Consider the following 24,468-nt stretch of genomic DNA (forward strand, 5'->3'; position numbering starts at 1 on the left):
TTAAAGAACCGTTAGACCTAGAGCTCTGAAACTTTAGAAACCTGTTATAGAGCTCAGGTCAATAGTGCACGGTGACTTATGTGGCTCTAGAAGGTTCTCAGACTGATAAACAGTCTCGTACATTTGCAATAACTTCAATTCATTTGGACCATTACGAAAATGATGACATTTAGAAAAGTCCCAGAGTCGCAAGACTAGGTGCATTGAAACCGGCTCGGCCCATAGAGACGGACCCCAACGTTTCTGTCCGATAGCTCATTCAAGGACCCCGTAGCATGGCATGGAAAAAAAGTGGATTTTCAGCACCAATTAAGGTCTTGCTCGGGCACCGAATAACCTATCGAGCCGAAACTCGGGATTCGGGGTCACCTCACATAGGTCTACACATAATGTCAGAACTGGACCCGCAGCTAGAACGTAACTGTGTGTTTTATGTTTTTATTATGTTTTAAACTGAAGGCGCTGTGAATTATGGGTCTGCTCTGAAATATGTGATAGTTGGCTTCTAAATGAGTTGGAAAAAGTGGGTTAGGTGTCTGATGGTATCAGTTTGGTGTCTGAAAATATCTAATTGACTGATGGACACAGTTGAAACTGGAGCAGCAGCACGGCCAGGTGCGGACAGCATTTGAAGGGGTGTCCACATACTTTTGTATATATAGTGTATGTACACATGGGTTTGTTGCACCATCCCAACGATAAGCCTGTCTGCATGAAAAAAAAAAAAAGATGTTCAAATGTTCATAGATGACCAGCAGGGTCAAATAATAATAACCACAGTGGTTGTCGAGGGTGCAACAGGTCAACACCTCAGGAGTAAATGTCAGTTGGCTTTTCATAGCCGATCATTCAGATTATCTCTACTGTCTCTAGAGAGTTGAAAACAGCAGGTCTGGAACAGGAAGCACGTCCGGTGAACAGGTCAGGGTTCCATAGCCGCAGGCAGAACAGTTGAAACTGGAGCAGCAGCACGGCCAAGAGGGGACAACATTTGAAGGGTGTCCACATACTTTTGTATATATAGTGTATGTACACATGTGTGTTGTTGCACCATACCAACGATAAGCCTGTCTTCCCATCACATCATGAAAGGTCATGTTGATGTTCATTTAACCTCTGTCTCTCTCTTCCCCTGACTCCTCCCTTTCTCATTTGTTTCTCTCTATCTCTCTGTCTCTCTGTCTCTTTCTCTCTCTTTATCCTCTCTCTCTCTCTTTCTCCTCAGATCTCCAGGCTCAAAGCGTCAGTCCACCAGGTAGGTAGAGTATAAATCTACAGTGATTATAGCAGTTCAATATCAGTCAACTTTATTATCCCACATGGAGAAATTCATGTGTCCATACAAACCATTCTAAAACCCAATAACAAGTAGTGTTTTATGGAACTACTAATACTTGTCAACCACAAAGCATTACTGTTAAGCATCAACCACAAAGCATTCTGTTAGAATAACAGAATCACTGTCATCATCTGTCCTCACCACTGTGTTTTCCTCTCTGCTGTTTACAGCTGAATACTCAGTCAGACTGGTGAATGGAACCACTTCCTGTTCTGGGACAGTGGAAGTCTTCAATGAAGGAGAGTGGTTGGGTCTATGTTCTAGGTGGATGGACATGAGAGAGGCTAAGGTTGTGTGTAGAGAGCTGGACTGTGGGAATCCTGTAGCTGAATCTAGAGGACCTCTGGTTGAAGATGGAAGAAGAGGAGTCAGACTATATAGGAGTTGCTATGGAAATGAGTCTTCTATTAGACAGTGTGACATCATAGGAGGACGTGGTGTCTGTAATGGTGAATATTATCATCATGTGACCTGTTCAGGTAAGAGACTGGTCCTATTGAGAGATTTATATATACATTATACAATATTACCATGTATCATGTTTTATGTGATTTTATTTCATTTAAATAGAGGGAGAGATGTCAGATGTATTTAAACATTATATTTGTGTTTGTCATATTGGTTTATGGGAGATGTTCATGGGCAGATCATTGTAGTTCAGATGGTACTGAAGTGAAGCTGCCTGATGGATGTCCAGCTGTTTATTTTCTATAAAGTGAAGTGAACTTATTCCTGTCTCCTGCCTGCATTATTCCCAACCCGATCCTGAGTGACTAAGAACCCATTTCTACCTCTTACAGTATCAAACATAGAAAACTACAATCTTTTATCCAACATATTTGTGTTTAATCCTTGACAGCGTCATCAACAAAACTGATTGAATGTTCAACCAACTCTTTTTCTCCAGAGTCTGTGCGGCTTGTGGATGGAGCTGGTCTCTGCTCTGGGAGAGTGGAGGTGAAGTCCAATCAGTCCTGGGCCTCAGTGTGTGAAGCTGACTTTGACCGGCAGGATGCAGAGGTAGTCTGTAGGGATGTTGGCTGTGGGGCTCCTGCAGCTCTACAGGGGGGGCTCTATGGAGAAGGTGAGGGTCAGACCTGGGATAAAGAGTTCCAGTGTAAAGGCAAAGAGTCCCTTCTCCTGGACTGTGACACCTCACACAGAGAAAACAACACCTGCCTACCTGGTAATGCTGTTGGACTCACCTGCTCAGGTGAGAAACAGTTTGTCACTCAATCAACATTGTTTCTCACCTGGAGTGAAGAATATGAGAGACAATATAGGTGTGTTTTAGTGAGAAAATAGTAAGATTACTGTCTCTCTCTTTTCTTTTCTCAGAGCCTGATGATGTGAGGCTGGTGGGAGGAGGCAGTCGCTGTGCTGGTGGAGTGGAGCGGTACGACCAGGGAGAATGGAGGACTGTGGGAACTGACTGGAACCAGGAGGCTATAGCTGCAGTAGTGTGTAGACAGCTGGGTTGTGGCTCCACTATTTCAGTACCACCTGGAAACACCACTAGAGGGAATGGAGTTTACTGTTCTGGGTCTGAGTCTTCACTGAGGGAGTGTTCCAGAATGTATGATCTCCTTCCTGAACTCACAGTGATCTGCTCAGGTAATAACAAGATACACTATATTGCCAAAAGTAAGTGGACTTTAGTGGATTCGGCTATTTCAGCACACCTGTTGCTTACAGGTGTATAAAATCAAGCACACAACCATGCAATCTCCATAGACAAACATTGGCAGTAGAATGGCCTCACTGAAGATATCAGTGACTTTCAACGTGGCACGTCTAGGAGCAACAACGGCTCAGCCGTGAAGTGGTAGACAACACAAGCTCACAGAACGGATCGCCGAGTGTTGAAGTGTGTATAGTGAAAGAATTGTCTGTCCTCGATTGAAAAACTCACTGCTGAGTTCCACATACTTTTGTCCATGTATTATATCTCCTTCCTGGACTCACAGTGATCTGCTCAGGAAATATCAAGATATTATATTTATATTCAACTGATTTCCTTCATTCATACAACTTCCATACAACTTCCTCTGCACCTCTCATGATGACTGTTTAGCTTGTAAGTCTGCTTTACTAAATAGATCACTCAGTCAAGTAGGAATCAAATACAACTTAAATATCCCAGAATGCTTTTGTATGTGATTGTTATCTCAGTGAACGTCTCTACTCACTACCACTGTCACATGTCATGTTATTGTCATATCTAAATGAGGAAAGTAGTTGAGAAGCTACGTTTTATTTTTCTCTCCTCTTGTTCCAGATGTCCTGCTTAAGCCTGATATCAACATATGTTGTCTCAGTGACTGTAGGCCCACTACTCATGTTGCCCTGTGAGGGAGGGTGGCTAGCACTGTTACATGCTGATGTTATTGTCATATCTATAGGAAACTAGTTGAAGAGGTTTTTCTTCTTCTCTTTTATTGTTACAGATCTCCTGGTCCAGCCTGATATCTCCCTGACTGACTCAATGGGAGGGGTCTCCAGGGGCCACCAGGGGCCCGAGATGTTCAGGGGCTACAGCTTCACCATCACCTGCTCCACTCAGCCACAGTACCCAGGAGGCTCCTTCCTCCTCACGTTCACCGGCTCCAACAGAACCCAGACCCAGCCAGCTGTCAATCACTCTGCTGCCTTCCTCTTCCCTGCTGCAGATGACTCCCACCAAGGGAACTACAGCTGTGTTTATGACAATTATGTTTTCTCTCATAACTTCTCCTCTGAGAGTGAGCTCCTCTCCCTCACCATCACAGGTAACTGAACATGAACCAGACTTATAACTTTGTCATTGACAGATTTCCCACAGATCTATGTGATGATGATCAGTCCCCTCATCAAAGGTGTTTCTGTTTGCAGCCTCTCCTCTGCCAGCCTTCATCATCAGACACGTTGTAGTGCTGCTGCTCCTACTGACAGCCATCACCACCTCCTACCTGTACTACAAGGTAAAGACATTTACTCAGACGTTACAAGTCATTTAAACTAGAGGGTGAGGAGGAGAGGGAGGGAGAGAGAATGGAGATACGAGAGAGTTAATGTCTGACTGTTGGTGCTGTGTCTCCCTAGCCCACCAGGAGGCAGAAGAGAGTGAACAGGGTGAGCAGCATGGATCTTTATGTCAATGCCATGGAGATGGTCTCTCTGAGCTCCAGAGATGAAGCTGGACCGGGAGAGGAGAGAGCAGCCCAGGGGACGGAGTAGGAGTAGAATGAAGCTGACCCTACATGCTGATCTTAGGTCAGTTTTGTGTTTTAAATCGATGGTCAGCAGTGGACTGGTGTTTAAAATGTGGTGACAAACCTGAAGTGGTTCTAATTTTAATAACAAGTTCAGAATTAGTTTATCTTTCTAGAACCTTGGAAGAAATCTAAAAGGAGAGACTGCAACCACCATTATTCCTTTTAATTTGGTTTTTACCACCAGGGTAACATGGGGTTCTGGGTAACATGGGGTTTTGGGTAACATGGGGTTCTGGGTATCATGGGGTTCTGGGTATTATGGGGTTCTGGGTATTATGGGGTTCTGGGTAACATGGGGTTTTGGGTAACATGGGGTTCTGGGTATTATGGGGTTCTGGGTAACATGGGGTACTGGGTAACATGGGGTTTTTGTTATTTTAAGAGAGTAGCTCAATTACGTCTGTTTTTTGTTCCAGAATGTTTTGCTTTACTTTTCTCTTAGAGTCTTTATCTTATTTAGTGTCTCTTAGATTATTTATCTTATTTAGTGTCTCTTAGATTCTTTATCTTATTTAGTGTCTCTTAGATTCTTTATCTTATTTAGTGTCTCTTAGATTCTTTATCTTATTTAGTGTCTCTTAGATTCTTTATCTTATTTAGTGTCTCTTAGATTCTTTATCTTATTTAGTGTCTCTTAGATTCTTTGTCTTATTTAGTGTCTCTTAGATTCTTTATCTTATTTAGTGTTCTCTTAGATTCTTTATCTTATTTAGTGTCACTTAGATTCTTTATCTTATTTAGTGTCTCTTAGATTCTTTATCTTATTTAGTGTCTCTTAGATTCTTTATCTTATTTAGTGTCTCTTAGATTCTTTATCTTATTTAGTGTCTCTTAGATTCTTTATCTTATTTAGTGTCTCTTAGATTCTTTATCTTATTTAGTGTCTCTTAGATTCTTTATCTTATTTAGTGTCTCTTAGATTCTTTATCTTATTTAGTGTCTCTTAGATTCTTTATCTTGAAGTGTCTCCATTATTAATCCATGTATTATTATAATCATCTGTTCATTCTTTGTATTTTGAAACATTTTTTAATAAAGGGGTTTGTTGTTGTTGTTTACCTCTCATGATGTTATTGATTATAAATGTTATGATATTGATTATGATGTAGATTATTGTTATGATGTTTCTCTCTAAACTGCCATGTAATCAACTGAATGCTTTTAATAAAATTACAGGCTGTCAGTCTTGTGTGATTCCCCTCTTGGACAGACTACAACATACAGTATGAATTAACTCAGATCAGTCTGTGTGATTCCCCTCTTGGACAGACTACAACATACAGTATGAATTAACTGAGATCAGTCTGTGTGATTCCCCTCTTGGACAGACTACAACATACAGTATGAATTAACTGGTCATACATTTGGCAGGAGGTTAGGAAGTGCATCTCCGTTTCCACCTCATTTTGTGGGCTGTGTGCACATAGCCTGTCTTCTCTTGAGAGCCAGGTACCCACCTGTATATAGTCCTGCTATTGTTATTTTACTGCTGCTCTTTAATTACTTGTTACTTTCATTTCCTATTCTTTCCATTTTTTTTAACTGCATTGTTGGTTAGGGGCTCATAACTAATACAATTGGATTTGATTTGAGGGCTGCCTACGGCGGCCTTTCTCAATAGCAAGGCTAACTCACTGAGTCTGTACATAGTCAAAGCTTTCCTTAAGTTTGGGTCAGTGACAGTGGTCAGGTATTCTGCCACTGTGTACTCTCTGTTCAGGGATAAATAGCATTCTAGTTTGCTCTTTTTTTTTGTTAATTCTTTCAAATGTGTCAAGTAATTATCTTTTTGTTTTCTCATGATTTGGTTGAGTCTAATATGTTTGCTGTCCTGGGGCTCTGTGGGGTCTGTTTGTGAACAGAGCCCCAGAGCCCCAGTGTAAATGCAGAGCCAACTACTCCATGTCTGATCAGGGTCCAGAAGTCACCCACCAACCCTGGAGAGATACAGTCACCCACCAACCCTGGAGAGATACAGTCACCCACCAACCCTGGAGAGATACAGTCACCCATCAACCCTGGAGAGATACAGGGTTTGCAGGATTTTGTTCCAGACCACCAGTGAAACGCCTGAAGTAAAATTGTCTAATCATAAAGGATTTGATGATATATTGATTGATAGGTATTGGTTGAAGTGGTGCTGGGCTGGGGAAACGTCTGCATACCTGGGCTGGGGAAACGTCTGCATACCTGGGCTGGGGAAACGTCTGCATACCTGGGCTGGGGAAACGTCTGCATACCTGGACTGGGGAAACGTCTGCAAACCTGGGCTGGGGAAACGTCTGCATACCTGGGCTGGGGAAACGTCTGCATACCTGGGCTGGGGAAACGTCTGCATACCTGGGCTGGGGAAACGTCTGCATACCTGGGCTGGGGAAACGTCTGCATACCTGGGCTGGGGAAATGTCTGCATACCTGGGCTGGGGTAACGTCTGCATACCTGGGCTGGGGAAACATCTGCATACCTGGTCTGTACCCCAAAAATCTCCCCTTTCTCCCAAAGTGTGCACTTGTTCACCTCCCTTCATGGACAGGATTTGACAGGAATTGATTAGTATGGAAACTCATGCTATAACCTACGCCTTCACCAATCCAATGCTTTTACACTTTATGGGGAGTAGTGAACGAGTGCACACTTCAGGAAGCAGTAAATACTTTTGGGACGCACCCCTGGCCCAGGCCGGAGGTACTCCAAATTGACCATTGTCAAAGGGAGCCTATAAATTCTAAGGTGCTCTATTCTGGAATATTAACTGGCATTTGTCACCCCCTTGTGGAAATAACCTCTTATTGATCTGGCTCTATATAGAGACCTCTGCAGTTTGTACCTCGCAGCACACGTTCAAATATTCGAGGTAAACTCTTATATTAATGTTCTGCTAGAAGCAGAATAATATGCTGGCAGCACAACATCAGATTATTTTCTTCTAAATAAGAGTTCCCCTGCAAAGACAAACTCAACTTTGAGAATAGCGATTATTTTACTGCTGTAGTGGAGTACAACACTTTTTCACAGCATTGCAACCACTTTTTAAACAAGTAAATGGATAATTTTACATATTTTGATATTGTGTTATTTATACCAGCATTTCTTTTGAAAGTTTCCAAACTAAATACTGGTATGTTGAAAGCTGTTGTGTAGGTCAGTGGTGTAGTGCTGCCTGGAGAAGTGGGTACACAGTACTCTAATTTAGTAAAACATTTTCCAAACGGCCCAGAGAAGGAAAGGCACCCTGTGTGAAAAGCATGAGAAACAGTGATATACACTCTGAATGACCTAAAATGATGAATCCCATATTGGTCTTTCACAGTCAGGCCAACCCAAGCTGTACTGTTCAGTAGGATAATAGTAGACCAACCCAAGCTGTACTGTTCAGTAGGATAATAGTAGACCAACCCAAGCTGTACTGTTCAGTAGGATAATAGTAGACCAACCCAAGCTGTACTGTTCAGTAGGATAATAGTAGACCAACCCAAGCTGTACTGTTCAGTAGGATAATAGTAGACCAACCCAAGCTGTACTGTTCAGTAGGAAAATAGTAGACCAACCCAAGCTGTACTGTTCAGTAGGATAATAGTAGATCAACCCAAGCTGTACTGGTCAGTAGAATAATAGTAGACCAACCCAAGCTGTACTGTTCAGTAGGATAATAGTAGACCAACCCAAGCTGTACTGTTCAGTAGGATAATAGTAGACCAACCCAAGCTGTACTGTTCAGTAGGATAATAGTAGACCAACCCAAGCTGTACTGTTCAGTAGGATAATAGTGGACCAACCCAAGCTGTACTGTTCAGTAGGATAATAGTAGACCAACCCAAGCTGTTCTGTTCAGTAGGATAATAGTAGACCAACCCAAGCTGTACTGTTCAGTAGGATAATAGTAGACCAACCCAAGCTGTACCGAAACAGAGAAACTGAGTCAGAAATTCACTGGTTTCAGAATGTCTCTCATTTTCATTCTCAAAGTCAGTATTATTTAAACAGAAAAAAAATAAAATTCTATGTTCCAAAATTGTATGTTCCAAACCACATCAGGAGACCACGTTTGAGGTTTGGGAAAATATAAGAAATGTAGATTTTTGAGAGTAGTTCCCCTTTAATCAAGTGCGTAGTCACCTAGCACTATTGTTGGATTAGCAGTGTTTCTGTAGTACAGGCACCTAGTACTATTGTTGGATTAGCAGTGTTTCTGTAGTACAGGCACCTAGCACTATTGTTGGATTAGCAGTGTTTCTGTAGTACAGGCACCTAGCACTATTGTTGGATTAGCAGTGTTTCTGTAGTACAGACACCTAGCACTATTGTTGGATTAGCAGTGTTTCTGTAGTACAGGCACCTAGCACTATTGTTGGATTAGCAGTTTCTGTAGTACAGGCACCTAGCACTATTGTTGGATTAGCAGTGTTTCTGTAGTACAGGCACCTAGCACTATTGTTGGATTAGCAGTGTTTCTGTAGTACAGGCACCTAGCACTATTGTTTGATTAGCAGTGTTTCTGTAGTACAGGCACCTAGCACTATTGTTGGATTAGCAGTGTTTCTGTAGTACAGGCACCTAGCACTATTGTTGGATTAGCAGTGTTTCTGTAGTACAGGCACCTAAAACTATTGTTGGATTAGCAGTGTTTCTGTAGTACAGGCACCTAGCACTATTGTTGGATTAGCAGTGTTTCTGTAGTACAGGCACCTAGCACTATTGTTGGATTAGCAGTGTTTCTGTAGTACAGGCACCTAGCACTATTGTTGGATTAGCAGTGTTTCTGTAGTACAGGCACCTAGCACTATTGTTGGATTAGCAGTGTTTCTGTAGTACAGGCACCTAGCACTATTGTTGGATTAGCAGTGTTTCTATAGTACAGGCACCTAGCATTATTGTTGGATTAGCAGTGTTTTTGTAGTACAGGCACCTAGCACTATTGTTGGATTAGCAGTGTTTATATATTACAGGCACCTAGCACTATTGTTGGATTAGCAGTGTTTCTGTAGTACAGGCACCTAGCACTATTGTTGGATTAGCAGTGTTTCTGTAGTACAGGCACCTGGTGTAACCAACTTCACATAGCCCCCCAGAAGAAAGGCACACGGACACCCACACTTCATGTTGACTCGGTTTGTATCTGCAGTAAAATATTTCAAACAGTGATGACAGGCATTGACAGGACAGTCACATGTTCACTGCTCTCAGACTGAATCCACAAAGTGATTGTATAGTATACATGTGATGTGTTTAGAAAATAATAAATACAGAAAAGTATACCTGCAGTAAAATAAATCAAACAGTGATGACAGGCACAGACAGGACGGTCACAGCCACACGTTCACCGGTTAGGTAGGACACAATATATCTGTTAGATAGGAGCAACAGTAATGATACATGGTTAGGTAGGACACAAGATATCTGTTAGATAGGAGCAACAGTAATGTAAACTCACGTAAACTCGTACATTGCCTTGGTCCGTACAATTGCCCTTATTTTAGCGCCCCAAAAACGTAATACTTCCAGATCAACTGTAATGTCAATACCATTGTAAAGCACAATTTCTCCCCTTTCCAACAGAATCTATTACATGACCTAAACGCTGGCCGTTTCTGCATAATTCAAACAGGCAATGAGCCCCTTCGGGTCTTTTTAAAAATGGCGGGTGGGGAAGCGAAACTAATGCATGATAGTGAGAAGGAGAGATGTTGTGTGGGAAATTGCTTTTTTTCACTCGATCTGTCCAACTTATCACCTTATCGCCTCTAAAATGTAAATAAAACACTATAAAGAGTTTATATAACGTGTCATTACATACCTATTTGAAGGTTTGTGTCGAATTTGAATCGGGTTTTTAGGGCGGTGCTAAAGTGATCTTAGAAGTAAACAGCGGCTTTGAGAATGATGATCGCATGCAATGATGACGCAAAAATGACTAGGTATCCCCGTTACCCTGGTTACTGTCGGAAGGCCAAGATGGCGTCGCTGTGAGAGGGAGGGTTTTCGCGCTCTTCAAAGCAATATTGAGGGTTAGGTGGTTAACAGTCAAATATTGGCTATTAATATTGAAAGAAACTAACTATAACTTTTTTTATGGACATGGGATAAGTTTAGAGTTAGTTTTTGTCAAGTTGAATGGGAAGAACACGACAGAAAGACAAAAGTAGACGGAATATCCAAGTCTCACAGAAGACGGCTGACATGCTAGCTAGCCACAACGAGGACCAGAGCTGCATGGATACACAAGAAGCCGCGATCTCTAACAAGAGAAAGAACAAAACTGACCAGGATGAAATCCTTGCAACCTCTTTACCTCAGACCCCAAGTAAAAATCCTCTGGTGAAAAAAGTAAAAGACGACATCTCCACGTCGGAACTTTTCTCTGCAATCCAGTCCCTGTCTACTAAACAAGACGCCACGCTCTCCAAAGTGTCCATCTTAGAGCGGGCTACAGAAGAAACATCAAAGAAGATCGATAATTTGTCAGAAACTGTCAATCAACTACACAAAATTGTGAGCGAGAACAAGGAAAAGATAACGTTCCTTGAGAATGAGCTGAAGAAAATGCAATCCAAAAATAATGAGCTGTGTGAGAATGTAGCTGAACTTCAAAGGTACTCTCGCAGGTGGAATCTGAAAATCCAAGGTGTAAAAGAGGGAGAGGATATTAGAGAAGTAGTTATTCATATCCTGGGGAAAGTGGCACCATGCATCAAAGACAGGCTAAGAGACGTGATTGATGTGGTACATCGACTTGGGAAACGAAGATCTGATGGACCCCCTCGTAATATCATCTTGCGCTTAACTATGCGCCATTACAGGGACATCATATGGAAAATGGCCAAGGGGAACAAGTTTCTGGACGAGAAGAAACTCCGCATCAAAGAAGCTCTGATACCGCAGGATCAGGCTGCCAGAGAGAAACTGTGGCCGCTGATACAGAAAGCGCGACAAGAGGGAAAGAAGGCGGGGTTCAAGGGCCCACACGCGTTTATCGAAGGAAGAATGATTACTGGGTAACTCTGTTGACATGAACCAAATTGGAACTGTGAGTACTACCATGAGTACAGTTAATGTACTGCCAATAATACATGTACCGTTCGAACTACAACTGATGAACACTTGCCAAAGAAAAGGAAGTACATAGATGTGTTATTCTGTTAACCACCGCTACCTCAGCTGAGTGGTTTTCCGTCGAGTAATCCTCTCAAGGTTCACCGTTTGTTTTATTGTTCATATTAATACTTGTTATCTAATTTGTGTTTTTTCTTTTTTTAATGCAGGAGTTCGTTTTCAATTCACTCAATATCGTTAGTCTGAACGCTAGGGGTTTGAGAAATCCTACAAAAAGGAAAGCTTTATTTTTATACTGTCAACACAGTAATTGTCACGACTTCCGCCGAAGTCGACCCTTCTCCTTGTTCGGGTGGTGTTCGGCGGTCGACGTCACCGGCTTTCTAGTCACCATCGATCTATTTTTCAGTTTCGTTTTGTTTTGTCTGTTTATACACACCTGGTTTCTATTCCCCAATCATGTTCCCTATTTAACCCTCTGGCTTTCATTTCTGTTTTGTCCGTGATTGTTTGTGCGTTAGGTGGTGTGAATATTACGTGTGTGTTTATGATTATTTCTATTTGTGGAATTTTTGCATATATTTTGAGTAAACACTGTTGTTTCACTCAACACCCGTGTCCTGCGCTTGACTCCGATACTTCTCCGCACACAACCCTGACAGTAATGCAGATTTTGTCCTTCTTCAGGAAACTCATTCGGGTGAAAGTGATTTGAAATTTTGGAAATCACAATGGGGAAATATGGCCTATTTCAGTCATGGATCAAATCACTCTGCTGGTGTTTTGACACTTATTCACAAGTTTAAAGGTGACGTTCTAGAATCCACATCTTCACAAGACGGCAGATGGGTCATAGTAACTGTTAAACTTGACTATGCTATTTTCATCATCTGTAATGTATACGGACATAACTCACATGCTCCTAATAAGACCCTTTTTACCCAAAGTACAGGATTTAAGCAACAAATACTCCGAGGCTTTTCTAATTATTTCAGGGGATTTTAATGAAACACCTGATGCATCTGCTGATCGTTTTCCTCCTAGAACGAGTCAAAACCCTCAAAATAGTAACATTATTACTACATTATGCAAGGATCTCTGTGTTGAGGATGCCTGGCGTTATTTCAATCCGGATGCTAAGGGTTATACCTGGACCAACAAAACTATGTCACCTAAATCTAGAATAGATTTATTCCTAATTTCCCCTTTTTTGTTACAATTTGTTATAGATGTAGATCATCAGTTGGCTCCCTTTTCTGATCATCACTTGATTTCCCTGAATTTACAAGCTAGTAAAAAATCAAAAGGCACTCGAGGGTATTGGAAATTAAACAATACACTTCTTAAAGATACTGATCTCATTGAAAACATCAAATCATCAGATAAAGATATTTTAGAAAGAAAAGACTTGGGTCCTGGAAGTAGATGGGAATCTTTCAAATATAAAGTCAGAGTTGTAGCCATTAAACGCGCCAAAGACCTGATGCAATTAAAGAACCATAGAGAAAAGGAGATGATGAGCAAGCTTGACAGTTTTCTAAAGAAAGATAATCTATCTGAAGAAGAGGAGTCTGTGTTCAGGTCTTTACAACTAGAATTAGAACAGACTAACACGGATCTGGCAAAGGGCGCCTTTGTAAGGTCAAGAGCAAAATGGATTGAAGAGGGGGGAAATAAACACTAGTTACTTTTTTGCACTTGAAAAGAGAAACTACAAAAGAAAATCTATAACTGCACTCAAAATTAACGATGTTTTATGCAAAGATCCCATTACAATATCATAATTTGTCAATTCCTTTTATGAAAACCTTTACAGCTCTCAATTTCAGGAAGATGGTTGTGAAAGCTACATTTGCCACATTCAGAATTGTGTCCCTGTAATTGAGGATGATTTCCACTCAGTTTGCGATTCACCTGTGTCAATTGGAGAAATTAGAGAGGCTCTGAATTCAATGAAAACAGGGAAATCACCTGGCCCTGATGGCCTATCAGTTGAATTCTATAGACAGTTTTGGGAGTTGCTAGAAGACCCAATTTTCAATATGTTTCAAGATTGCATTAAAAATGGGGAAATGGTCTCCACTATGAAACAGGGCCTTATTTCATGTATGGCTTAACCATTTTTAACAAAGAAATCAAAATCAAAATTTTTACTGAAATGTAATTATATTCCTGAAAGATTACCTGCTAAATTGGCTAGGTTTCACCAACAAGCTTTAATGGCCTGGAAAATATGTTTCCTGCACAATTTTTCCCCTCATAAAGCTCTTTTGTGGAATAATTCAGACATAACTGTAAGGAATAAGTCATTGTTCTACCCCAGCTGGCATGAGAGGAATAATGACTTTGTTCTAGATATTTTCGACAACAAGGGTAATATTCTCACATATGAACAATTTATAACATTGAAAGAGTTTCCAATTCCTTTCAGTGTTTATTTCTGTGATCAAAGCCGTTCCCAGTGGTCTAACTACACTCATGAAAACTCATCTTAGCTTTGGTAATGATCACAAAGTTTATCCAGAACTCAGACTGGAAGGCGTGGGCTTACTTGAGAAATCTTGTTGTAATACATATATAAGACAAATTCTTCATTCACAAAACCAACTTCCACCGAGAGGAAAATGTTTCTGGAACATGCTTATTATTCCTGACATTGTCTGGAAAAATGCCTGGTTAAGGCCTTACAAATATTGTATACCAAACAAAGTTAAGGAAGAGCACTTTAAAATTTTACATAAGATATATCCATGTAATTCTATATTATCCAAATTTGTGGCTGTTGATATCTGCGTTTTCTGTGAAAAAGGTGAGAATCTGTCCCACTTGTTCTTTAATGTAAATTTGTGTCAGAATTTTGGGAAAACCTTGAAAAATACTTATTTACCATTATGAACACGACCCATGTTTTTGACATGAAAGATATAATATGTTACTATTGCAATGATAACAAGACCATTCAAATGATTGTTCATTTTTTTTATTCTTGTTGCCAAATACTTTATACACAAACAAAAATTCCAAAATTCTATACCAAAATGACACATTTTTCTGATTGAATGTAACTATTTTATTAAAACATTAATCCTAGTGAATAACAACAACAATAACATCTTCCTGAATCATTATAGATTTTTTCAGAGTGATTACAACTACACTAGAATAGTTCATTATTTATATTTTTTGTATGTTTTAGTATTTTCTTGTTAATACCTGTGTTCTGTTTTGTATGATGTAACAATGTAAATTGTAGATCTGCATTTTGAATAAAAAAATATATAAATAAAATCAAATATAAAAAGAGGCACTTCTGCTGCGTCTCTTTCTGCTGACTGGAGTGGGCAACGCAGTTGAGGAACCAAAAGTTTATTTTCATTTATTTCAGAAAAGTGTAATATTATATTAAGTCGTTCAAAGAGAAGCATGTGTTGATTGATTCGTGTTTAATGAGTGATAATTTAAAACAAACTTTAGACCCACTACATATTTACATTGAACCATAGTTCTGACATGGATCATTTTGACCCCAGAGGCATATCTTTTATCATTGCCAAAATGTGGTTTATTCCATTTTTCATGACTTTGTCAATCAACTTGTTCTTAATACATCTAAATCATGGTTTAGTGTTTCTGTATCAATATGGACTTTTATCAAATTCAAATCCTTTGTATTCCTGCTACAATGTTAAAACATTCTACATTGTGACATCATTCAAATATTCTACATTGTGACATTTCATTGATATCATGAAACAACTACTTCATGGATGTATTTTCTGATGTTTGATCAGAGATCTTTTAACAGAGTATCTCTTGTGACATTGATCACAGCTATGAGATTTCTCTCCGGTGTGTGTTCTCTGGTGTGATACCAGGCTGCTTGACTGAGTAAAACTCTTCCGACATTGACTACAGCTATAAGATTTCTCTCCTGTGTGTGTTCTCTGGTGTATAGTCAGATGGCTAGATGTAAACAAATCTCTTCCCACATTGATCACAGCTATAAGGTTTCACTCCTGTGTGTGCTCTCAGATGTACTATCAGCCAGCTTGAGTGATTAAACCTCTTCCCACATTGAGTACAGTTAAAAGGTTTCTCTACTGTGTGTATTTTCTGGTGTGATTTTAAATCTGTTGAACTAACAGAACTCTTTCCGAAGTCAGAACAGTGGTAAGGTTTCTCTCCTGTGTGTGCTCTCAGATGTGCTATCAGGCAGCTTGAGTGATTAAACATCTTCCCACATTGAGTACAGCTATAAGATTTCTCTCCAGTGTGTGCTCTCAGATGTACTATCAGGCAGCTTGAGTGAGTAAAACTCTTCCCACATTGATCACAGCTATAAGGTTTCTCTCCAGTGTGAATTCTCATGTGTACTTTTAGTGATTCTGATCTTAAGTAACTCTTCCCACAATCAAAACAGTGGTGAGATTTCTCTCCTGTGTGTACTCGCTGGTGTATTTTAAGTTCTGATGAAGATTTGCAACCTTTCCCACAGTCAGAGCAGTGAGATTTCTTCCCTGTGGGTCTCCTCTGGTGTTTCTTGAGGTGATATGATCGGGAGAGACTCTTCTCTGCCTCGTCAGCTTCATGATGTTGTTGAGGCTCCCCAGAGGATACACGATAGTCACGTCTCTCTCCTGTGTGAACAACAAGTCAGACAGATGGTTAAAGGCCCACAACAGCAGAAATCCACTGTAAAAGGTGATGCCAACAGCGTAGCCATGATGTTGTACAACAATTGACATCTGTAATGAATGTTAAAATTACTTGACAATTGTCTTAAGACAGTTAAGTGAGCAACAATAGTCATATTTAGTTTTTTTTTCACATTAGTAGTAACATCAATGATTTTAGGCTAGAAAAAAGTAAAAGTTGTTGAAATCCTAAGCAGTGTGCCAGATGACTTTTGGTCTCCAATATAGGCCCCTTTCTGTGTTTTCTAAAATTGCGACAAGGGCGATGCACATGCAATTTGGTTGCAGAAACACCTCCCTGATAATGCAGAAACCACTAGTTATGGATGTTGTATATCTGCCTGGAGCAAAAAAGGTGAGCAAAGATTTGAGTTTTTCCACAATGTATTCTGAATATTACAACACACTATCAGTGCAAGATCAGGAGTGCTACTCAAGGAAACTCACATTAAGCTCTGTGTCTATTCACTAATTCACCACCGTGGGGGAAAACTCAGGGGAGTTCTCATAGGCTGACAGCAGATATAGCCTCCATTTACAGGTTGCTTATGAGTGCATTTCACACTACTTTGGATTATAATTGTAAGGTTCATTTGAATGTCCTGATTAATATAATGTTTATGTTTTTGTCGAAAATGTACTACTTTGTATTTAAAAACGACCTCAACCAGTAAAATGTTCTTTGGCTATTATTCTAAAATGGATGACTTTTTATTTTATTTTTATGATCTATCTTCAGACAATACCCCATAATGACATCACAATACCCCATAATGACATCACACCAAAATAGTACCCCATAACAGTGAATAAAGTTTAGAAATGCTTGCTTACCAGGGAACTTTTGGCTAAACCAACTATATCATACTACGACCAATAAGCATACTACAAACTCAATGTACGTCACAAATAGTACAGTTCGTATGAGTATTCCAACACAGCTCAGGTCTCTGGGCTGCCATTTTGTTTCTGTTTAAAACCTAGGTTGCCCCTTTAAAAAAGCCACACAACAAACAACCAATCTGCAGTTGAAACAATAACAAAGCTGTCATTATTTTTTTACTCCAATGTTTAGAAACAAATTTCAGATTTCCCCTTTAACACCACACACATCAGTCCCACCACTGCCTCTAACACAGTAACGGTATCTACAGTTGAAGTCGAAAGTTTACATACACCTTAGCCAAATACATTTAATCTCATCACAATTCCTGACATTTAATCCTAGTAAAAATTCCCTGTCTTAGGTCAGTTAGGATCACCACTTTATCTTAAGAATGTGAAATGTCAAAATAATGGTAGAGAGAATGATTTATTTCAGCTTTTATGTCATCAAATTCCCAGTGGGTCAGAAGTTTACATACACTCAATTAGTATTTGGTAGCATTGCCTTTAAATTGTTTAACTTGGGTCAAACGTTTTGGGTAGCCTTCCACAAGCTTCCCACAATAAGTTGGGTGCATTTTGGCCCATTCCTCCTGACAGAGCTGTTGTAACTGTGTCAGGTTTGTAGGCCTCCTTGCTCGCACTCACTTTTTCAGTTCTGCCCACAAATTTTCTATACGATTGAGGTCAGGGCTTTGTGAGGGCCACTCCAATACCTTGACTTTGTTGTCCTTAAGCCATTTTGCAATAACTTTGGAAGTATGCTTGGGGTCATTGTCCATTTGGAAGACCCCTTTGCGACCAAGCTTTAACTTCCTGACTGATGTCTTGAGATTTTGCTTCAATATATCCACATAATTTCCCCACCTCACGATGCCATCTATTTTGTGAAGTGCACCAGTCCCTCCTGCAGCAAAGCACCCCCACAACATGATGCTGCCACCACCGTGCTTCATAGTTAGGATGGTGTTCTTTGGCTTGCAAGCCTCCCCCTTTTTCCTCCAAACATAACGATGGTCATTATTGCCAAACAGTTCTATATTTGTTTCATCAGACCAGAGGAATTTTCTCCAAAAAGTACAATTCACTGATGTGGCCATCAACCTCCTCCTTCACATCTGACTCCTGATGATCAACCTCCTCCTTCACATCTGACTCCTGATGATCAACCTCCTCCTTCACATCTGACTCCTGATGATCAACCTCCTCCTTCACATCTGACTCCTGATGATCAACCTCCTCTTTCACATCTGACTCCAGTGATCAATCCAGAGCGTCTTCTTTTTGGGGGGGAATCCCGATGGACGTCATCGAATAGGCCGTCATCACGACCACCAGTTTGAGGCCATGTGGTGGAGAGTGATGCTGGAGATGGGGGTGTGTTCTAGTGGGTCTGGGCAGGTGTGATGTAGTTAATGGAGATGGAGGTGTGTTCTAGTGGGTCTGGGCAGGTGTGATGTAGTTAATGGAGATGGAGGTGTGTTCTAGTGGGTCTGGGCAGGTGTGATGTAGTTAATGGAGATGGGGGTGTGTTCTAGTGGGTCTGGGCAGGTGTGATGTAGTTAATGGAGATGTGTTCTCGTGGGTCTGGGCAGGTGTGATGTAGTTAATGGAGATGGGGGTGTGTTCTAGTGGGTCTGGACAGGTGTGATGTAGTTAATGGAGATGGAGGTGTGTTCTAGTGGGTCTGGGCAGGTGTGATGTAGTTAATGGAGATGGAGGTGTGTTCTAGTGGGTCTGGGCAGGTGTGATGTAGTTAATGGAGATGGGGGTGTGTTCTAGTGGGTCTGGGCAGGTGTGATGTAGTTAATGGAGATGGGGGTGTGTTCTAGTGGGTCTGGGCAGGTGTGATGTAGTTAATGGAGATGGGGGTGTGTTCTAGTGGGTCTGGGCAGGTGTGATGTAGTTAATGGAGATGGAGGTGTGTTCTAGTGGGTCTGGGCAGGTGTGATGTAGTTAATGGAGATGGAGGTGTGTTCTAGTGGGTCTGGGCAGGTGTGATGTAGTTAATGGAGATGGAGGTGTGTTCTTGTGGGTCTGGGCAGGTGTGATGTAGTTAATGGAGATGGAGGTGTGTTCTAGTGGGTCTGGGCAGGTGTGATGTAGTTAATGGAGATGGGGGTGTGTTCTAGTGGGTCTGGGCAGGTGTGATGTAGTTAATGGAGATGGGGGTGTGTTCTAGTGGGTCTGGGCAGGTGTGATGTAGTTAATGGAGATGGGGGTGTGTTCTAGTGGGTCTGGGCAGGTGTGATGTAGTTAATGGAGATGGGGGTGTGTTCTAGTGGGTCTGGGCAGGTGTGATGTAGTTAATGGAGATGGAGGTGTGTTCTAGTGGGTCTGGGCAGGTGTGATGTAGTTAATGGAGATGGGGGTGTGTTCTAGTGGGTCTGGGCAGGTGTGATGTAGTTAATGGAGATGGAGGTGTGTTCTAGTGGGTCTGGGCAGGTGTGATGTAGTTAATGGAGATGGAGGTGTGTTCTAGTGGGTCTGGGCAGGTGTGATGTAGTTAATGGAGATGGAGGTGTGTTCTAGTGGGTCTGTGCAGGTGTGATGTAGTTAATGGAGATGGAGGTGTGTTCTAGTGGGTCTGGGCAGGTGTGATGTAGTTAATGGAGATGGAGGTGTGTTCTAGTGGGTCTGGGCAGGTGTGATGTAGTTAATGGAGATGGAGGTGTGTTCTAGTGGGTCTGTGCAGGTGTGATGTAGTTAATGGAGATGGGGGTGTGTTCTAGTGGGTCTGGGCAGGTGTGATGTAGTTAATGGAGATGGGGGTGTGTTCTAGTGGGTCTGGGCTGGTGTGATGTAGTTAATGGAGATGGAGGTGTGTTCTAGTGGGTCTGGGCAGGTGTGATGTAGTTAATGGAGATGGGGGTGTGTTCTAGTGGGTCTGGGCAGGTGTGACGTAGTTAATGGAGATGGGGGTGTGTTCTAGTGGGTCTGGGCAGGTGTGATGTAGTTAATGGAGATGGAGGTGTGTTCTAGTGGGTCTGGGTAGGTGTGATGTAGTTAATGGAGATGGAGGTGTGTTCTAGTGGGTCTGGGCAGGTGTGATGTAGTTAATGGAGATGGGGGTGTGTTCTAGTGGGTCTGGGCAGGTGTGATGTAGTTAATGGAGATGGAGGTGTGTTCTAGTGGGTCTGGGCAGGTGTGATGTAGTAAATATTTGTAGGATGTTGTCATTTGTATAGTTTATAAAATATCAAATGAAAAATATTTTGATTTGTTTAACACTTTTTTGGTTACTACATAATTCCATGTGTGTCATTTCAGAGAATTGATGTCTTCGCTATTATTCTACATTGTAGAAAATAGTAAAAATAAAGAAAAACCCTTGAATGAGTAGGTGTCCTAACTTTTGACTGGTACCATTATTTTCTCATGCAAATACAGTAGGTTGTATCCAATTGGTTTTATCTCTCTAGGTCATGCCAGTAGGTTACTGTAGGTTGTATCTCTCTAGGTCATGCCAGTAGGTTACAGTAGATTGTATCTCTCTAGGTCATGCCAGTAGGTTACAGTAGATTGTATCTCTCTAGGTCATGCCAGTAGGTTACTGTAGTTTGTATCTCTCTAGGTCATGCCAGTAGGTTACAGTAGATTGTATTCAAGTGGTTTTAACTCTGAAATTCATGCCAGTAGGTTACTGTAGTTTGTATCTCTCTAGGTCATGCCAGTAGGTTACTGTAGGTTGTAACTCTCTTGGTCATGCCAGTAGGTTACTGTAAGTTGTATCTCTCTTGGTCATGCCAGTAGGTTAGTGTAAGTTCTATCTTTCTTGGTCATGCCAGTAGGTTACAGTAGGTTGTATCCAAGTGGAAACAATTATTTACCCAATGTGGAAAGTGATGAATTTGGTCAACAACAAAATGAATGGCTTATTTGCTATGTGAGGTTTACTTGATCTACAGAAGCGTCGTAATTCTTTAATTGTTATGTGGACACGTGACATACCGACAACTTTGATAAAAAAACACTATAGGAGTTGTCTCCAGATCGCTATGCATATTCATGCTAGTAGCTTAGCATCTCTCTCCATTGAATACAGGCGGTTGACGACAACAACCCTCATAGAATATAAACAATAGATAACAATAATAATAAGATCCACCAATCCAAAGAAAGGATAGGCGGGAGCTAGACAACCCACAGTGCCGCTTTGTGGACAACGACTCCGCTTGATAGGGCAGAGACTTATTGTCAGTATATCCATAATCGTTGGTGTAGCCAACCCAACTCTCGCATGGCACTATTGGGGGGCACTGTGTTTAGTAAATCATAACTACATTAAAATCACTACATGCCGTGGCCCCCAGATAGACCCTTCTCAAATATATATGTTAAGTCACTTTTTGAAAACGGAACGGAGAAAACAAGGGGTAGCTTGCTCTCTACGTCGTCTGATTCTAGACATATCAGTCATCATCCTAGGGCCCTCCCTTGATGAGGTATTGACGAGCCAACTCCGAATACCCAAAGTGAAAACCAAATTGAAGGTGGTACTTACTGATGTAAATCAGATCTCCTACCTCCACCTCTTCATCTTTCAATGTGACAGAAATCTCCCCTTCCTTCTTCACGTCAAAAACGGCATCCTCTTTCTCATCCTCCTCTTTCACTGTGCACACTTCTTCCTCTTTCACTGTAACAGCCTCGCCCTCAATTTATTTTTTAACGGTGACATCCTCCTCTTCCTTCTCCTCTTTCACGACAATGTTCAGCCCCAGAGCTTCTTTCTCCGTCCAGCAGACCTCTTCTTCTTTACCAGGAGGGGAGAAGCTTAGTGACCTCATGGTCGGGGATGTTAGCTAGCTAGCTATCATTAGCGACTAAGCTAGTGCTAATTTAACCAGCCAGCTACTATATCTGACTAATAAAAAATAACGGCATATTAAATTAAATAGGTTAACAAGTAGATACGATAGAAGTGTGTCTAAAACACAGCAGCTAATATACACCGAAAGCGTAAAAACAGCTTGAATCTTACGTCTACGTCGGCTAGCAAGCTACCGAGGTGGTTGAATTGTTGTTTTTGAAGAACCGTCCACTACATTATACGTCACGATAGCATCATCGCCTGAACGACGCAAATCGCCGTCAGCTGACTGGAGTGGGAAACGCAGTTGAGGAAAATATTATTTTAAATGGATTTCATTAAATAATACTATTATATTGAGACATACAAAGACAGGAATGTGTTGATTGATTAGTGCGAATACATTTTATTTTACTACAGCACATTTAAGGCAGTTTCATTAAGTCAAACTAAACCTAAATAAGTAGCCAGCTACTGTCAGTCTATACTGCTCCAACATGGTGTAACAATACATCATGTAGATGTATATAATGAACAGACTAGGTCTATACTGCTCCTACAGGGTGTAACAATACATCATGTAGATGTATATAATGAACAGACTAGGTCTATACTGCTCCTACATGGTGTAACAATACATCAGGTAGATGTATATAATGAACAGACTAGGTCTACACTGCTCCTACATGGTGTAACAATACATCATGTAGATGTACATAATGAACAGACTAGGTCTATACTGCTCCTACATGGTGTAACAATACATCATGTAGATGTATATAATGAACAGACTACATTTACATTTAAGTCATTTAGCAGACGCTCTTATCCAGAGCGACTTACAAATTGGAAAGTTCATACATATTCATCCTGGTCCCCCCGTGGGGAATGAACCCACAACCCTGGCGTTGCAAGCGCCATGCTCTACCAACTGAGCCACACGGGACCTCTTGACCAATCTTGACCAATCTTCCCTCCCCTTAACATTCAGACCCTGTCAGTGTGCCAGGTGGTCATTTTGTTTGATTCAGACCCTGTCAGTGTGCCAGGTGGACATTGGGTTTGATTCAGACCCTGTCAGTGTGCCAGGTGGACATTGGGTTTGATTCAGACCCTGTCAGTGTGCCAGGTGGTCATTGGGTTTGATTCAGACCCTGCCAGCATGGCCAGAAATGTATTCCAAGGTCAGTAACTAATAACCACGGAATCACCGCAGACCTTTCATGCCTAAAAACACCTAAGTATTAGATTTACTGCATCAGCAAATCTAATTTTGTCACTGCATAAGACACCATTCACAATGATGGCTGAGGTACGTGTAAAACATGAAATATTATTTCCTCATTGTAAAAAATGTCCCGCTCCTTTAAAACATATTTGTAATGGCAAGGCTTTAGCTCAGTGGGCTGTTCCATTGTTGAGGAAAGCAGGGGGGGTGTTGTGAGTAACAGAACTGCCTGAGATGTAGGGGAAGGGAAGCTGTTCCATTGTTGAGGAAAGCAGGGGGGGTGTTGTGAGTAACAGAACTGCCTGAGATGTAGGGGAAGGGAAGCTGTTCCATTGTTGAGGAAAGCAGGGGGAGTGTTGTGAGTAACAGAACTGCCTGAGATGTAGGGGAAGGGAAGCTGCTCACTGATTGGCTGTAGGGACAAGGGTCCCTCCAAAAATCTACCACTAATAGGCCAAGCCTCCACAGACTCTGAGGCTGTGATAGCAGCAACGGGGGGACCAACAAAATGGTTGACGAGCAGGTGTCCACATACTTTTGTTGATTTAGTGTATATACTGCAGACAGACAGACAGACAGACAGACAGACAGACAGACAGACAGACAGAAGTACTAGTCACCCCTCCACTCTCTCCATGAGTCCATGCCCCAGACAGACAGACAGACAGACAGACAGACAGACAGACAGACAGACAGACAGACAGACAGACCAGACCAGACCAGACCAGACCAGACCAGACAGAACTACTAGTCACCCCTCCACTCTCTCCCTGAGTCCAGGCCCCAGACAGACAGACAGACAGACAGAACTACTAGTCACCCCTCCACTCTCTCCCTGAGTCCATGCCACAGACAGACAGACAGACAGACAGACAGACAGACAGACAGACAGACAGACAGACAGACAGACAGACAGACAGAAGTACTCGTCACCCCTCCACTCTCTCCATGAGTCCATGCCCCAGACAGACAGACAGACAGACAGACAGAACTACTAGTCACCCCTCCACTCTCTCCCTGAGTCCATCCCAGAGACAGACAGACAGACAGACAGAACTACTAGTCACCCCTCCACTCTCTCCCTGAGTCCAGGCCCCAGACAGACAGAACAGCAACAGCGTCAGAACTATAGCAGTCTTCATTCTGAAATGACTCTGGTCTTCTTCAGAAGTAGTGCAGTAGTCTACAGGGTTCAGAACTCACC

At 41.6% G+C, this 24,468-nt stretch overlaps 1 protein-coding gene and 1 long non-coding RNA gene across 2 annotated transcripts in view; one reads left to right on the forward strand and one right to left on the reverse strand.

Annotated features, from left to right (window-relative positions):
* Positions 1-24,468, forward strand: part of LOC139577724 (CD5 antigen-like) — a 226,618-nt gene that overhangs the window by 103,804 nt on the left and 98,346 nt on the right. The window lies entirely within an intron of this gene.
* LOC139577739 (uncharacterized) lies at positions 14,609-22,636 on the reverse strand. The gene is made up of 2 exons (XR_011675372.1): positions 21,728-22,636; positions 14,609-16,281 (listed from the first exon to the last, which is right to left on the reverse strand). It is a non-coding gene; the product is annotated as an uncharacterized lncRNA (long non-coding RNA).

This window comes from Salvelinus alpinus, chromosome 6 (assembly GCF_045679555.1).
Source record: "Salvelinus alpinus chromosome 6, SLU_Salpinus.1, whole genome shotgun sequence".
Lineage (NCBI taxonomy): Eukaryota > Metazoa > Chordata > Actinopteri > Salmoniformes > Salmonidae > Salvelinus > Salvelinus alpinus.